We start from the raw sequence: 16928 nt of genomic DNA, 5'->3' as shown, positions 1-16928 counted from the left end.
CTTCCCTTCAAGTTCAGTATTTCTTTTCGGATTTCTATTCCATCTGGATTCTAGAAATAGACAATGAATGAACTGGAAATACAATTTACTCTTAAAAGTTCGTCCCCATATGGGTCTTTGTGTTGAAGGAAAAGGAAGGGTTCCATATTCTGCCCCCACTTGGGGGCGTAGTGCCTGGGCTCTTCAAATGGGAAACTTCTCATTTCTCCCGAGGCTACAGTTTATTGACTTAAAAGAGCAGGAGTTTAATTAACAGAAGAAATGAAGCCTATTGCATAATTAATTAGACATTTACCTGAAATCAATAATCTAATTGCCACACCTACATAGGGGATAATTTTCATTCTATTGAAAGCGATTTATTTATATCTATGTGTTAACAAGGTGATTGGTGGTTTGTTTAAGAGACTAACCCCATCTGCAAAGTGATAATTTATTGAACAATCAATTAATCTTTTTATTATCGCAAATGTAAACAAGCAATGAAGAGCCACACCGTGTCTGCCTTTGAAAGGTCAGATTTGGGAGACTTCATCTTGCGTTCTCCCTCTCAGTCACCATTAAGATATGAGCGACGAGTAAGGTTTTACTTTAACTATCCCTTTGGACTTGTTACTTTCATGGGGAGTCAATAACATGCACAACATTTGTAAATACATAAATCACCAATTTAAACCTGTATCCTGTCAGGGTGCCTGGGTGGCTCAGTCGGTCGAGTGTCCGACTTCGGCTCAGGTCATGATCTCACGGTTCATGAGTTCAAGCCCCGCATCGGGCTCTGTGCTGATGGCTCAGAGCCTGGAGCCTGCTTAGGATTCTGTGTCCCCCCCCTCTCTCTCCGCCCACTCCTGTTTGTGCTCTGTCTCTCTCTGTCTTTCAAAAATGAATAAACATTAAAAAAAAAATTAAACCTGTATCCTGTCTTTACAATAGGTTCCTAATCTAAATTGTGTTTCCCTTTTTAGAGATACACATCACTCTGTCCCAATATACCCAGCTCTATATATACCCTCTGGGCTTTTAATCCAACATGTGAAGAATTGTTTCATATCCAGGAGAATGAATTATAACCTTTATCTAGGAATATGGGTCCATGTCAAAAAGCTGTAAAGCTGAGGTTGAATTACTATCCCGCAGTCTACATGCTTGTCCAAAGTCTATTTTGCTCTTTTCCCTCTGCACAACTGAGTCTGAAGTTTCCCAAGTCTTCAGGCACTTCCTGTTTTATGACTGTTCTCAAAGAATTTCATTTCTTTTTTTTTTTTAAATTTTTTTCAACGTTTTTTACTTTATATTGGGGACAGAGAGAGACAGAGCATGAACGGGGGAGGGGCAGAGAGAGAGGGAGACACAGAATGGGAAACAGGCTCCAGGCTCCGAGCCATCAGCCCAGAGCCCAACGCGGGGCTCGAACTCACGGACCGCGAGATCGTGACCTGGCTGAAGTCGGACGCTTAACCGACTGCGCCACCCAGGCGCCCCAAAGCATTTCATTTCTTAAAATATTGTCATAGCTTAGTTTGAATTCTCTTGCATCTATCTCCAATCTTGACTTTCAGAAATCATAACATTTATACCAAGATACTCCAACTCACTAGAAACAGAACCATAATAATTATGGTATCAGCCTGTGTAGGTAGGAGGAACAATTCAACGTGTCCACAAAAATGTCTAAGACTTGATCTCTGAAGGCCCTTACAAACGTCATTCGATGGAGGAGTATGTGCTGGAGGGCGACCAGGGAGGTGGTCTTGGAGAAACACGGTATATACCAAGCTGATTACGTGAAAAGAAGTTTCTAGGTCTCGGGCCAGGGTTTTAAGTTGGGATTCTAGCACAGTGATTCACCATCGAGGGCTCCAGGGCAAGGGGTCCATGAAAATGGATGGACAAAATGGATGGATGCATCTTTACTTTCAGCAATTTCTAACTGAAATGCAGCATTCCCTTTCATTATGAATGTGGATAAAACATGGTAACAGTATTAAGAATACGTATGATTTTGCACCAAGGGATGGATACAATTCTATTACATTAAATATGCCACAGATCCATCACAGTGTCATGTTTGTTCCATGCATCTTTAACAGGATGATAGGTATGAGACCTGTCGCTGGATCTTGTTATTTACTACGTTAAGAAAGAAGCACATATGATATTATGATACTATGAGTTGGTCTTATCAGCATTTTAATGATTGTATTTTATTTTTTAAATTTTTTATTATGTTTTATTTCTTTTTGAGGGGGGGGGAGGGGCAGAGACACACACACACACACACACAGAATCCGAAGCAGGCTCCAGGCTCTGAGCTGTCAGCACAGAGCCCGACGTGGGGCTCGAACTCACGAACTGTGAGATCGTGACCCGAGCCGAAGTCGGATGCTTCACCAACTGAGCCACCCAGGCACCCCTTTAATGGCTGTCTTTTAAAGTGCATTTTACATTATTGACTTAAAATCATTTTTTCTAAGACAGGTTCAGAGGCTTCATCAGATCTCCGAGAGAATCCAGGGGGCTTGGAATCTTTGGAAAGATCCTTGCCGTCTATGTGGAAAAAGCATAGGGCAGTGCTGACCCTTCCTGGACAGGGCACGAGGCACGATTGCTTCCAGATGACAGACCCAGTCCCCCGAGTGTGGGCTCCGACTCAGAACCCTTCCAATCAAAGCACCGTTACCAACGACGAGGGCAACCATTACCAAATGATGTTTGCTTGAAGTCTTTTATGCCTATGGGAACCCTCTGAGGTGAATTTTTCTGCAAACGAGGATTGTGACAATAGTTATCATTTACGGAGTACTGGGTATTTTACATATTTTATCTCACCAAAACGTGTCCCAATCCCATGAGTTGGGTGTTAACTTGATATGAAGAGTAGCTTAGAAGGTGGCAGAGACAATTTTCCCAAATCTTGGTTCCTTCCAGGATTCGCACACCAACAACGGCATCTTTTTCTTGAGAAAGAGAGAGAGAGAGTAAGGGTACCAACGTTCACGGAACCTGTTGTAGCCCACAGATACTAACATAAAGTCAACATTTTATCAGTATTGTAATACATGGCACTTAACACTCAAGCTTCCACGTGGTCTTGTCTGGTAGTTATTGGCTGCTCCGTTGCGGCTGTTGAAAACAGAAGATTAAGAGGGAAAACCCAAGAACAAAGTGGAGAGGGAAAGACGGGTTCTAAGCAGGATCGTTTCAATGACTGTTACCCCATGCAGTGTAGAAAATGTCAGCATGTCTCGAGTCCCTCTTTTGAGGTAGGGCTTTTGTGCTAGGCACAGAGGCACCAGGGAGCTGAAGAAGCCAGCCCCTGTCTCCAACGGGCTTCACAAGTTGGGGAGAGACTGCTATAAAAGCTGCACCCAAAATAAAAGGTAAAATGGTAACTCTAGCTGACGTTTATCAAGGACTGCCATATGTCAAATACTTTTCGAAGTGATTTACAGGCACTAAGTCATTTAATCCTCGAAGTAACTCCAAGAGCTGAGGGCTACCATTATTTCCTTCATCGGACAAACGAGGAGACGAAGCCAAAGAGAGATTAAGCCAGTTGCCCAAAGACACACAGCATGTAGTGAGAGAACTGGGATTTTGACCAGAGGACCTGCGCTAAACCCCTGTCGCTCAGAATAAACCAAACGTTGTGAGTGCAGCGGCATCAGTGATGAAAGAAAGATGGTTTCTGATTGAAAACCACAGGTCACCTTACCAAGCTGTGTGTGATATGCATTTGAACACTTATTTGACTTATTTGACTCAATAGATATTCCCTGAGTCCCTACTATGATAGTATTAGCTTCTTCTAAGCGAGGCACCAGCTCTGCTGTTCCCGAGATGTTTTTAACCATTTCTCACCTGACCAGTGGAAGCAACGTGATGATGGGGAGAACCAGGGGGCCATTGAAATGTTATGTAAATAGTAACAATTTCGCGTACACTTTCTATCAAAAAAGTGATAGAAAGCCATTTTAAAAAAGGAGAGTATCGCCCAGGAGGAAAAATCCCAAAGAGTTTGGAAGGTATTTAAATGTGTTCACTGTGGGATTTGCTCCCACATTCGTATCCATGAACCGTTATATGTATTTTTAAAACTTTAGAGATGCATTTTGCATGAAGAGAGATCACTGCATGATTTTTTTTTTCACATTTTCAGACTCCTACTTTATGTTGTACTTGGAGGTGAGAGAACACTTATGTCCAATATAATGCTCTGTCTTTTCATTTATTTCCAATAAAAGATTCATTTTCTTGAGAAGTCGTTTCTCTCCTCAACCAGGGAGGGTTTCCTTCTTATTATTTAATTTTTTTCACTTATTTTATATTTGTTTTGAACATAGTGTAAAGCATTCAAATAATTTCGGCCATGGAAATGCCTGTTCAAGATGAATGTCCTTCGTTTCTCCGTTGGGTTTCTGAAATGATCTATTTGGACTCTGTTGTTGTTATTATCCAACTTAACGATTTTTTCTTCTCCTAAGAGTACACTCGACAGGATGCCGTACTACTGGGAAAAGGCTACTTTTCTCTTTTGAAGTTTTTATCTTGATTCAAATTAGTTACCATACAGTGTTATGTTCGTTTCAGCTGTATAACAGAGTGATTCAATAATTGCAGGCATCGCCCAGGGCTCATCGTGACTAGTGTCCTCCTGAACCCGAACCCGTTTCACCCATCCCCCTACCACCTCCCCTTGGGTAACCACCAGTTTGTTCTCCATAATTAAGAGTCTGATTCTTGATTTGTCTCTCTCTTATTTTTTTTCCCTTTGCTTGCTTGTTTTGTTTCTTATAAAAGGCAATTTTTTTTCTTTTTTTTTGGTGAAAGATTGTACTTTGAAAAAATCATGAAAAGATCTCGATTAAAAATTTTTTTTAACGTTTTTTTATTTTTGGGACAGAGAGAGACAGAGCATGAACGGGGAGGGGCAGAGAGAGAGGGAGACACAGAATCGGAAACAGGCTCCAGGCTCTGAGCCATCAGCCCAGAGCCCGACACGGGGCTCGAACTCACGGACCGCGAGATCGTGACCTGGCTGAAGTCGGACGCTTAACCGACTGCGCCACCCAGGCGCCCCGAAAAGATCTCGATTTAAATAGGGAACATATTCATGTTCACGATTTAGGAGGTACGGAATGACGAACAAATTCTCTTAACCCACCTTGTCCGCTATGCACCTAGTTACCTTCTCAGAGGCAAACATGTAACTAGCTTAGATAGTATTCCAGAGATATTCCAGTAAAGTACAACTATATACATGTAAAAGGTGAATTTTCTGACTCAGAGTTGGTTAAGAGCTCAGATGAGCCCTTTAGGAGTCTATGTCTAGGGTATGCATCAGACTAAGAACTATCACAATCAATTTTAATTTTCAGGATATAACAGAGTTTACCCCTAACTGAATCAAAACCTTTTTCTGGACTGTGGTGGAAGGGAACCCTCCAAGTTCTCAGGGTTGAGGTCGTAACAGCGAGTCAGGCATAGGCCAGGTAAGGGTTGGAGCCATCACCGGGAGATGCCAAGTCAGGCCAGAACAAATACCAGATTGGCAGTGACTCTGAAATTCGAGTTCAGAAAAACTGAGGAGATAAAAGCAAGATGAGGGAAACTGTAATTCATACATCAGAGGCCCAAACAAATCAGGATTTTGGAAGAATGAAGCCTCTTTTCCAAAGCCACAGACCAGCCCAAGAGAATGTCTCTCTGGAAGGATACCGAGATCTTTCTATTAAAGACTCCCACCATGCCTACTTACTTTTACAATCAAACCTTGGTTTAAGAGTGCAATTCTTTCCAGAAACATGCTTGCAATCCAAAGCACTTGTATATCAAAGCGAATTTCAAGAACTGTTGGTTCAGTCGTGATCATGTGATGTTCGGTGTCAGGTACCCCACTGCCATCGCAAGCCAACGCTCGTTTATCAAGTTAAAATTTATCACAAATGTCTGATCCTCTTGCGGAACCCTCGCAGAACAAGTTACTCGCAACCCAAGGTCTTACTCTCCTTTGAACACTCCATAACCGATCAGGGCTCGCCACCTCCTTCCCGGAAATAAACCCTGCAGTTTTCTTTGACTCCACGAAAGTGGACAAAAGCTGGGCTCCTGATGTCAGAGGGGCTGGGGTGGGAAGGTTCAAGGCGAGGGGGACCCCACGGCGGGTGGACCTTACTGCGTTTTATTATTAGAAAGAGACTGGTTCCGTGGTTGTTTCTCTTAAAACAGAATTTTCTCTTCACCCCGCAAACTGCCCCTGATAGTTTGTTTCTAATAGTTTGCCCATGATCAATTCTCTCTGGCCTTCCCCCCTCCCGCCCCAGTTGTCTTCAGGTCTTTAACCCTTTGCTGGTTTTGCTTCCTTTTCTCTGTGCTTTCCTTTTATTTCATTGGACTTTAACCAGCCATACACAAACATCCCAGCTAATCTTTCCAAATTAGCACAGCACCAGCTCTGGAGGTTCTCATTAGATGTGCAGCTGAGATGTATCAGATCTCATTTGCCTAATATGGAGCCTAACTTTGGGCACCTGGCCCTTGCAGTAGGGGGTAAGGAAAAATAGGAACGGGTCTTTTGTCACTGCTATGCAGACTCACTAATTTGCTCCGCCTAATAAAATTACAAATGAATACAGCTTTATTCACATTGCCTTTATAGGTTATAATAACCTTGGTACCCCATAACCTCCCGCTAGCTGAATTAATCAGATCATATTAATATTTCTTCTTACTTTCTTTTAACTGGTTCTTCTCTTAATTAAAGGGGCCAAAGACGTAAACAGGGTAGGTGACTAGAAACATGGCGTCAGGTTATAAACAAGGCTCATTAAAAAGATGGATGTGCAGGCCGACTGCAAAAATTGCTTACTTTGCAAGTGTACATTTTGTAATTTCCTGACGACTAAAAGAACTAATGCCAGATCCCACCCCCCTCCCTTTCGCACATGTATAAAAGATGATAATTTTTGAATACCGGGGTGGGAATGGCAAAACCGAGGAACCTATTCATCAACCAGAATAAGGTCTTTCACATTATAAGACTCTGAGCTCCTTCCCCACAAGCCTACAAATGTGAAATACATTCAGAAGTGGAGAAGGAACAGGAAAAAAAAAAAAACAACAACACAGGAAATGATTTACAAAGGGAAAAAGAAAGATGAGGAACTTTTAAGAGAGAACGTTCCGCGTATCACACCGCAGTTAAATTTGAAAGAGAAAACGAGGGTCTTCTTAAAAGACGAGTAAATCTTTTGAACTTGCCCCTGTTCAAGAAGGGGGGGGGGCGACTCACACACGTGTTTGCCTGCACACGCAGGGCAACGGAGAGCTTCATCTTTATGCATGAGAGCAAGAATCATTAAAGTGGACAGTCTACCCTAGCAAGCTCGCGGGAAGTTGTAACTACAAAACAGAGCTGGAAACGGTACGGTGTGGGAAATTTAATTCGGGCGTGTTTTCCATTGTTGTAAATGCTTTGCGTCCACCCGCACGTTGACACGATGGTGTGCCTACGCCACGATGATGAATAGGTTTAGAGGCGTGGAATCGAGAGGCGTCTTAACAGGTGGATTCTAGAAGCCACGTGTTTACATTTGATGCATTCGTAATAGCTACATATTTATGTTTATAATTCGTGCTTTTATTTATACGCTCCCGCACATACAGATGCTCCTCCGGTCCCAGTTCTGGTGTTTTGAGACTTTTGCCCCCATTCGCATCCCCAAGCAAGAAGACGCCTGCATTTTTATCCCGGCGGCAGTTACTAGCAAAACCCAAGCTCTGATTTCCTGTCCTTCCATCTCCCTTCTCAACGAGAGAGAAAGTCGTTCTGACAGGATGATGCACAGCAAGACCAGGCAAGACCTCACTTCTTCATGAATAAATTAGAGATGAAAGTTTAACTGATCCCCTTGCATTTTTATGGAAGGACCTCATCCTAATTTACCTAAATGCTTTGAGTAAAAGGAAAGAAAATGTAAGAGGCCAAGGTGGAAAGGTTAAAATCTGCGTTTAAAGGGAGGGTTTTTTTTTTTTTTCAACACACCACAACACACGGATGCCGGATGCCAGCAACTGTTCTAATGATTCCTGACTCAAACATGTAAGGGAAAAACCAAAGAAAGGAAGAATTTTCTTCCTCTGCCAGTATTGCTTCTTAGAATGAAATGCTGCAGGTGTGACCAACGATTCTTGGTTCAAGGAATTCCTCACAGATAGATTTTCTATACATATACACGTGTGTGTGTGTGTGTGTGTGTGTGTGTGTGTGTGTGGATTATATATATATAGCAAACACAGGACTGGAGACTGAACAATCTGTGTTTAAGGTATTATTTTTCTCAATGGAGCTCAAACTCTGTGGAAATGGCATTTGTTTTTTCATCAAACACTGCTAGGATATGCTTCAGCGAGTGACCTATTTCAGCATTTTCTCCACTGATGCATTTTTAGTACTAGGCAGGCAGGCCAGGAGATGGGGTGCGGGGCCCAAGTATCGGGTTTTCCCATATAGGATCAGACCAGTTGGGCTAATGGTTTTGGAATCCCGCCTCTGGCATTGGCCATTACCTGATGCTTCAGAAGCCAGGAATGAATCTGCATGACCCCAGCCCTTGAGATGTCCCCTGTGGAAAAATAGGAAATTGGCGAGTAGGATCATTTCACGGATGTGCTGAAGTTGTCATTCTTAGAAATCTGTGGCTTCAGCTCTGTGCCTGGAAAGTTCACCTGCAAATGCATTTTGAGCGGTTCCCATCTGCAAATTGCTGGTTTTATAGGGAGAGGAGGAAGCCTGAGAGTCCATTCTTAGTCTCCCTTGCCTTTGGCTATTGAAAAGGTTGCTAAATACCATGTCCCGATAATATTGGGGTTGGATGTGCAAACTCGTCAGGCATGACTGGAACAGCGAGAAATAATACGGTTTCGAAAGGGTCCGAGGAGAAAATTAAATCATCCCGATCCACTGGTTTTTGTTTTGTTTTGTTTTCTTTTAACGGCGGTGTAGCACGCAGTTACTAAATGGTAGAGACAAAAGAAAAAGAAAAGAGAAAATGGAAGCAAATCTATCCACGTCGTGATTCCACTATGCCCTTAAAACTTTCAGGATGCTTGAGGTTGTATATGTGTGCTGTAGGTTTTAAATTACGTCTCCCTGGCACACAATCATTGTGACGTCTCATCGCGCTTTGTCCTAATAAGGTAGACTTTCACATCTTGTCCGGGGCCGGTCACAGACACACTTTGAATGGAGCCTTTTTCATGGTAAGTTTTTCATAACTGTTACATCCGTTTCAAAAATAAATAAACCTCAGGGATAAGACAGACTGTTTTTGTCCCCGTTCCATAGGATCCCGTATTTTAATAAGCATTCTAAGCTAGTAATAACCAAAAGCTGTGTGACTAGAGATCCTTATTTTATATCCTGGTGGGTTGTTTTCTTTTGTTTGTTTTTTGGGTTTTGTGGGTTTTTGTTTTTTTTTTTTTTTGCTAAAATGACCAAAGCTTCTGCAATATTCACCGTGATCGCCATTAAAAATGTTGACATCTTAATTAGCGTGGCGGGGGGGGGGGGGGGGATGTTGGAGACCATTTCTACCCAACAGAAGCACAGCCTTTTCCAAGAGTCCCACAGACTGGCTAAGTCTTTTTTTTTTTTTTCCCCCCCCCCCCCCCCCCCCCCCCCCCCCGTCCTCTTTTGATTATTTTTCTGGAATGAATGTCTGTTTCCCTTTCACCATTTGCCATTACAGGAGTATAATTTCATGATCCCTTTCTTCCCCATGCAACTTCCTCTAAACAAAAGGACACAATAAATAAACACAGGAGATAAGACAGTTCCCACCCCCACCCCCACCTCCCAACCCCCTTCCCTTGAATGTCTTGAGCAGCCGGAACCACTTTAGTCCTTCAGATATTGTCCTGAATTAGTATGCACGCTGATGCAGTGAGGCTAGAGTGCATGATAATAATGCACACCAAATGGGGTCCCAACTGTAATATGTGTATTGATATATATTTTTTCGAGTTCTTTTGGCAAACCTATCTTGCTGACTATACTGATGAAGGTTGCAAGTAATTGTGTACGCGTTTCTGTGAAAGATAAATGACCTTCCTTCCCAAGGACGCTTGGCCAGGCCTTAATCCTGAGCGTGTGTGTGCGCGCGCGCGCGTGTGTAACTGTTTTTTGAAGGCCTGACAAGGCATTTTGATCATTTCCTCATTTTGAGGCCTACCCACGGCCTCCTCCGTGGCCCCCCTCTCTGAAACGTTATTATTCTGTCGTGAGCCCTTCTCTGGCCAGGATGTTACTTCATTTCCACCTTTTGTCTCAGCCTGAATGTGAATGATGTTCTTTCGGCAATATACGGCCGTTTAAACTCCCCGTTGCTGCCTTACATAAATATACAACACCCGTCTCGCCCTATAACTCACTTTAGGCCTGGAAAAATAGTGACTTCCTTTATTGGTCAGATTCTCCCGCAATTCCCAACAGCTGTATGTTCTCACCTTTGAGGATCCACACCGTCCAATTTGTATTTGTCTCAGCACTACGGCTGTGGATTGCCAATAAAAACGAGTCCCATTTTTATAACCCCTGAGAACACAGGGGCCGGCTTTCCAGAGACACGGATACCCCCGCCCACCCCCTCACCCCCAAAAAACAAACAAACCAAACCTCCCCACAACTTACCAAAAAGTGGTCTTTTTGTCTCCAGGACAGATGGCCTTCGAAGCGAGTGAGTCGGGGGTTCAGTAAGGCATGAAACGTGGTCTCTGGGCTCATTCATTTTCCTCAAGAAAATCCGTGTTTATTTGCTTCCTTAAGAGAACAAACGGGGTGACAGGGCATATCATCGTTAAAGTGACGCATGCTCCTCGGTATATGCGATATCCATATATGCAAGAGACTGTCTAAAAGGAATACCAAAATTCACATTCCATCAGTTCCTCCACCTCTGCTAAGAAACTCAGTTACATCCCTGTGCCTCTGAATTGAGAGCGATTTTTAAATGGGTGGATTATATCGGATGTATGTATTTAGTTATTTGTTTGTTTTTAAAGCTTATTTATTTTAATTAGAGTTTTTCTCTTTCTTCTTTCTTTCTTTCTTTCTTTCTTTCTTTCTTTCTTTCATGAGAGAGACAGAGAGAGAATACAAGCAGGGGAGGGGCACAGAGAGGGAGGGAGACACAGAATCTGAAGCAGGGTAGGTTCCGAGCTGTCAGCGCAGAGCCCAAAGTGGAGCTTGAACTCACGAACCATGAGATCATGACCTGAGCGGAAGTCCCACTCTTAACTGACTGAGCCACCTGGGTGTCCTTTGAATTTATTTATTAAAGGAGATGATGTAGGAAAAAAAGTTGCTTTCAGAATGGAAATCACTACATAATCAAAAGGTGGTCGTATAATGGCTAAAAGCACTTTATTTAGTTACGGATGCTCATGGGTTGTGGAATTGAGCTCCGTTTCTGCTTAAGAACTGGAGAATTTGGAACACCTTCCTACATATATCTGAGCCTCAGTTGCTACATCTGTCAAATGGGGGCTCACTACCTCTCCGTCCTGTTTTGTGCATTAAAAAAAAAAAAAAAAAACCTGCATGAGTTAAGTCCAAAGTGCTCTACAAATGGAAGATCACATTTTTTTTTTGTCCTCTGTAATAAAGTTGTGGCTAATATATACAACTTTTATTTTGTTAATTAATTAATTCATTTATTTATTTTTGAGAGAGAGACAGACAGAACACGAGCAGGGGAGGGGCAGAGAGAGAGGGAGACCCAGAATCGGAAGCAGGCTCCAGGCTCCGCGCTGTCAGCACAGAGCCCCGACTCGGGGCTCGAACTGATGAACCTCGAGATCATGACCTGAACTAAGTCAGACGAGTAACTGACTGCGCCACCCCGGGGGGGGCCCGTACTATATGCAACTTTGAAATAGCAATGTTCTGGAAAAGCAGGGGCATGAGATGGAGAAAATGAATACCTTGGGCATCCTGGATTCGTGCCACAAAACCACACACTGAAGGGAAAGGGCAAGAATATTAAATACTAACGCGTCAAAGCTGCACTTAAAAAGGACGTAAACTCGAGGAACAGGGAAATTCGCCAGATTAAAGTCAGTGACACCCCTGTATTTTATGACCTCGCAGCTCTCCACAGGAGTAAGAAGGCTGACTGCTGACATAGAGCATGTGGTAGCAGAAGGGGCTGCCTGCCAGCTCTTTGCCAAGTGCACACCGACCATTGTTTCTGTCGAACGCAAAACTCTGGCTTTGGGAGGTGTTTCCTTCCGCGCTCCCAGCATCACCCCCGAAGCACGACTCATGATCTTGGAAAGGCACCTACCTGTGCTCAACACATTAAACCTGCCCCCCCCCCCCCAAGGCGGCTCCCAAACGGACTCACACGATCTTTTCAGTAGTTACCCCGAACGCGGCCGGGGAACGCGCAGTCTCTTCATGTCTACACCCGCTCCTCGGATGGGTGCGCAGAAGGAGCTTCTCGTAAATTCTCTCCTACGCTCCCACGTCGGACCCAAATCTCCAAAACTGTCCCTCGGAGGAACTGAACATTTTCTTCGGGTCAAAGTGGTCCCTTTGTCAGTGGGGAAATTTTTCTGCTCTAGGTGAAATGTTACCAAGTACGTTTCCCCCCACGAAGCCCTGGACTCGAGCTGTTTTATTTATCTGACCGATCCGAGGACTGTAAAACGTGCTGTTGCACATTGTAACATAAGCCTTTTTTTTTTTTTTTTTTTTTTTCCTAAAGTGTGCCCTGAGTATTTGCAATTGTTATCAGGCCCAGATGTATCCGAGTGTCAGCGAGGAGCTCTGCTAGCTGGCTCAGATATACAGAATGTAATTAATTAGCTCAAAGGCCTCTGTTCCAAGTTTGTAGTTAGGAGCGCCTGAGAATAACCATTTGCTCCTCTCCCCTCCTCCTCTCCCCTTACCCCCCCTCCCCTCCAAAATGGTGGCAAAAGGTGAGAATCTATTGTTCGTGACGCCGAAGGTCTGAGAAAGAGCAGATTCATGTTTCGATGGAGATTTCCCCCCACGCCCCGCCCCTCCGTGGCAAAAGTTAGCTGGGGGGGGGGGGGGGGGGAGGGGGACAAAAAAAGATTAATAAAAGCTGGGAGCGGAAGTGGACGGGTTGACAGGGTCTCAAAGGGGACAAAGTGGTCCTCGCTGCATTTTAAGCCGGTGTGCTGAAAATCCCAAATCACATTATTTTTGCTTTCTTCTCCGCCCAGATTCTCCCTTCTAGACCTCCTTCAACTTTTAGAAAGGTGTCCAAGAAGGAACGTTTGCATTTTATAGGCAACGCTTCCCAACCTGTGCCCCGTCCGGTGCGCTGTGCTACAGGAAAGGTTCTTAGGTACCGGGAAGAAAGCAAAAAAGGTATGATGCAACCAAGGATGGGTGTATGGTAAGCTGAGCTGCATTCTTAAGAGCACTGATCAGTATATTAGTTTCGGGGCGGGGTGGGGGGGGGAGGGAAGGCACACCCAACAAAAATAGGGGAGTCATTTACCCAATGCAGTACACATTGGTGAAGGCAGCGTAATTCCTTCCTGACCCTTGCAGGAAATCAGTTTATGCCCTGAAGCATGAAATTTGATTGTAATTATTTTAGCTTGCTCGGCTACATATGTTATTGATGTTCTTTCCTAAAAATCACCAGCCTTTTAGAAACCCTGCCACAGTACTTGACTCCATGACCTGTAAGGTATACATAATAGAAAATGAGCCATCCAGGGTTTCTCTATTGATTGTTCCACAGAAACTCTCTCTTCCTAAAGAGCAAAGCCCCAGTGTTCGTATAATAGTTGTATATAAAAACAAGACTCTATTTACAAACGTCTATATGCTTCTAAAAGGTGCAGAGTCCGTATGAGTTAACTGACTGCCTAGAAATCTCATGCATTCTGAGAAAATCCAAAGTTCCATAGAGACTTTGCCCTTAGCTTAGAAAACGTTGTGTCCTATCGGGGGCGGGGAGGGGGGTGTTTGTTTTGTTTTTACAATTACAGTGAAGTGACAAGTTGGGACAATTATCCAGATGACAGAGGTCTCTGAGTGTGTTACTGAAAATACACACTGAGGTGAAGATCCCATGAAGTTACATGTATTTATCAAAGTTTTTTTTTTTTTAATGTTTTAATGTTTATTTTTGAGAGAGAGAGAGAGAGAGAGAGCACGAGTGAGGAAGGGGCTAAGAACGGAGGGAGACACAGCATCTGAAGCAGGCTCCAGGCCCTGAGCTGTCAGCCCAGAGCCGGACGTGGGGCTCGAACCCACAAAATCATGACCCCAGCCAAAGTCAGACGCTGAACCGACTGTATGTATCAAAGTTTGCAAATAACTTTCCAATTCCTCACTTTGCCTTCCTGCTGAATAAATGAGTGAAGATGCTAGTGTTGTAAATAAATAATAAATCAGTCAGATAAGCCAGGTAAAATCAGATTACAACTTCCTGAATCCCAAACTAGAGACTTGTGGTATTTATGGGTTTGGTTGCAGACCTACTCTCCTTCCCCAGCTGATTCTCTTGTCTTAGGAAAATCAAAGACTTTGCCTGGAAAGTAGAGAAAGCTCGTCTTCATAATACAGAAATACATGCCAATATCTGTACATTTTCTGTTAGTTTGCTCTTTGGAGAAGGCTGCCTTCCAGCCTGAGCACAAAAACCTAACTGAAATAGAATTAATTTTTTTTTAATGTTTATTTATTTTTGAGAGAGAGAGAGAAAGAGAGAGAGCACAGGCAGGGGAGGGGCAGAGAGAGAGGGAGACACAGAATCCGAAGCAGACTCCAGGCTCTGAGATGTCAGCACAGAGCCCGATGCAGGGCTGGAACCCACGAACCACAAGACCATGACCTGAGCTGAAGTCAGATGTTTAACCGACTGAGCCTCCCAGGCGCCCCCGAAATAGAATTAAATCCTGACTATGTCTTGAATCACCATCCAAATGCCCTGCTAGACCAAATTTTACTCAGAATTGTGAATGGCTTCAGCTACCTTTTTTCCTTTATGCTCTGCTTCCAAATACTTTTTAAAAATTTACTTATTCAGGGGTGCCTGGGTGGCTCAGTCAGTTGGGCATCTGGCTTCGGCTCAGGTCATGATCTCATGGCTCCTGAGTTCGAGGCCCACATCGGGCTCCGTGCTGACAGCTCGGAGCCTGCTTCCAATTCTGTGTCTCCCTCTCTCTCTGCTCCTTCCCCACTCGTGCTCTGTCTCTCTCTCTCTCTCAAAAATAAATAAATGTTAAAAAAAAAACTACTTATTTATTGGGGGGGGGGAGAGGAGGGGCAGAGAGAGAGGGAGAGAGAGAATCCCAAGCAGGCTCCGCACTGTCAGCACAGAGCCTGACACGAGGCTCGAACTCACAAACCGTGAGATCACGACCTGAGCCGAGACCAAGAGTCAGGAGATCAACGAACTGAGCACCCAGGCGACCCTCTGCTTCCAAATCCTTAATGCCAAAATACTCTGTGGCACGTGCCTGACCACAACTGTGTGATCAGACATGACCAGCTAGCCCCCTGGAATTTCCATCTTACCAAGAGCAGTATTACAGAAACAAATCACGCAATTAATTCTTGATTATCCCGGCAATAAGGACAGAGGGGGGACAGCGAAGAGTGTGAATACCCAGAGAAACAGGACTGCAGAGGCGGCTGGGAAGGATGGGAGGGTTTTCTGAGGAGGGATGTCTGAAACGAGATTGGAAACTCCAGTAGGAACTAAGCAGTCAGGTGGGAGGCGAACCACGTTTCACACCGAAGAAACATCTCTCTTTCGCAGTGGGATGAGTGCACTTGGCTTTGCTTGGCCGTCTGACCTCTTCATTTAGAGGGAAAGTCAGTCTCAGCACACTCGGGACAAGGCATGTGCGTGAAACCCATTCTGCCGGCTGCCAGAGGGGCTGTTGTAATCTCAGGACATCCCTGTGACTCTCCGTGACGCCACTGTGATTTTTCTTCAGACTTTGCTCCCGTGGCCCCTGATTTGGCTCTGGTGAGGCATCAGGAAGCCTCCTGCGGAAAGGCTGTGCTACCCCAGAGGTGAAACTCAAACCACACCTAATTTCAAGGGCGAAGAGCTCACGATATAAAGAGATAGAGGACTTCACAAGATATCAGAATATTCAAAGAGAGGATGAAAGGGAAATGGCAGATAATGAAGGGACAAGAAAAAAGGAAACCTCTTCCTTTCTAAAGAGGATTCCTATATTGGTCATAAAATAAAGAGGCACCTAAATGCCTCAAGGAGCAGCAGCAGGTATATAACGGAGTGGAAATGGGAGAACACACGTGTTTCTATGCGAATATGCTCAACTTTCTGCCGCCCCCCCCCCCACCACCATCCCCACCTGGTTAGATTGTGCAGGCTCTCACACCTCCTCTTATGAGATAATTTTCCCCTGAAGCCTTCGTCCTGCCAAGTCAACATGGCTTATGAAAATCAAGTTGTATTCTGTATATTTAATACATCATCTCTAAGGATAATCATTCTGGAATCTGAACTTGTTTCTGTTATCTAGCTCTGCCTGACAATGATTTATGAACCAGAAAACAAGACAGCTTCATTTTCATAAAGCAAACGGAACCTTCTGGACCAGGAGGAGCTGTGAAACTCGTTTTGACTGGTAAACTGAAACAAACATGACATAAAAGTCAATACAATCGCACCGCTGGGTTCTCATCGCACAGTGTAACTTTTTCCCCCAATCCAGCAGGATGACAGTTGAAATGTTGCATGATCCAACAGCAATTTTATCTTACTAATTACCAGCCGGGTGTGATCAGGAAGGGCGCTGAGAAATGGAAATAAACACATGACAATCATCTCCTAGAAATGTCAGGCTCACTCAGGAAAAGAGAGCTGGGGAAAAAAAAAACGTTTTGGAAGGAAATATTTTAC

The 16928-nt window shown here is 44.0% G+C and overlaps 1 long non-coding RNA gene across 1 annotated transcript; it reads right to left on the bottom strand.

Annotated features, from left to right (window-relative positions):
* Positions 1-2865: 2865 nt before the first annotated feature.
* On the bottom strand, positions 2866-12934 carry LOC122468279. Its single transcript, XR_006293190.1, has 3 exons — positions 12405-12934; positions 10691-10819; positions 2866-2957 (listed from the first exon to the last, which is right to left on the bottom strand). It is a non-coding gene; the product is annotated as an uncharacterized LOC122468279 (long non-coding RNA).
* Positions 12935-16928: the final 3994 nt, after the last annotated feature.

Source organism: Prionailurus bengalensis, chromosome B3, assembly GCF_016509475.1.
Source record: "Prionailurus bengalensis isolate Pbe53 chromosome B3, Fcat_Pben_1.1_paternal_pri, whole genome shotgun sequence".
Classification (NCBI taxonomy): domain Eukaryota; kingdom Metazoa; phylum Chordata; class Mammalia; order Carnivora; family Felidae; genus Prionailurus; species Prionailurus bengalensis.
Note: the sequence above shows the minus strand (reverse complement) of the source record. Positions and strands in the feature narration are given on the sequence as shown.